This window comes from Tuber melanosporum (assembly GCF_000151645.1).
Source record: "Tuber melanosporum whole genome shotgun sequence assembly, scaffold_41, strain Mel28".
Taxonomy (NCBI): Eukaryota; Fungi; Ascomycota; class Pezizomycetes; order Pezizales; family Tuberaceae; genus Tuber; species Tuber melanosporum.
In genome coordinates, this window is record NW_003299086.1 from 87,399 (window position 1) to 88,242 (window position 844).

Consider the following 844-nt stretch of genomic DNA (forward strand, 5'->3'; position numbering starts at 1 on the left):
GAAAGATTAGAAGTTGTAGAGGAAATCCTTGTAAGTTAGTACCAAACCTGTTCTCACACAAGACTGGGAGTATGAAATAGTTGAAAGTTTGAAAGGTTAGAATTATGAGAGGGTTTACTGTATACCTCTGTATCAATATCATAGATATTTAGCATTGTAGCTAAGAAGTACACCAGAGTATAAATAGTCTACCAATTCTTAAGTGCTCATAGCTCTAAGGCTAGGTAATCAAGCTATTTGAAAATTATGATATTTGGACATGTAGTACCAAGATAGGCACTAATAGCCCCAAGGTATCTTAATTATAGTGTAAAGCATCCAAAGCATGTACCTATCTGGGTGTACCCACATAATGACTAAATCAGTAGATAGTGCAGGTTTTTACTTACTAAATGTTGATTTCCTAGGTTGCATGTTTAACTTCAGTACTTGTAAGATTTATTGAGCATATTTTTCAAGGTTAATATAAATTCTCCCTCGCTTTTTATTATGAGATTAACTTCATTAAATACTATTATAGTACAGCTGAAGTCTATACCAAAAATAACAGTAAGTATGACTTTGGATTGCTTAAACTACAGATACTTGAAGCTTAGGATAGTGTATCAAATATCTTAATCTGGAAGTATTAGACAAGAACAAACAGAATAATAGAGGCATATTGTAAGACCATAGTAGTATATGGTTCTCCCGAGTACGAAAAGCTCGTTCGCAGAAAGTACCAGTCCCATCGACCTGTAATCTACTTGGACAAAAAATTAATAATAAAACTCAATTATTTTTATTTTTATTGGGTTTTTGTTTAAAAAATTTATTTTTTTTCATTCAAGAAACCCTATACCCT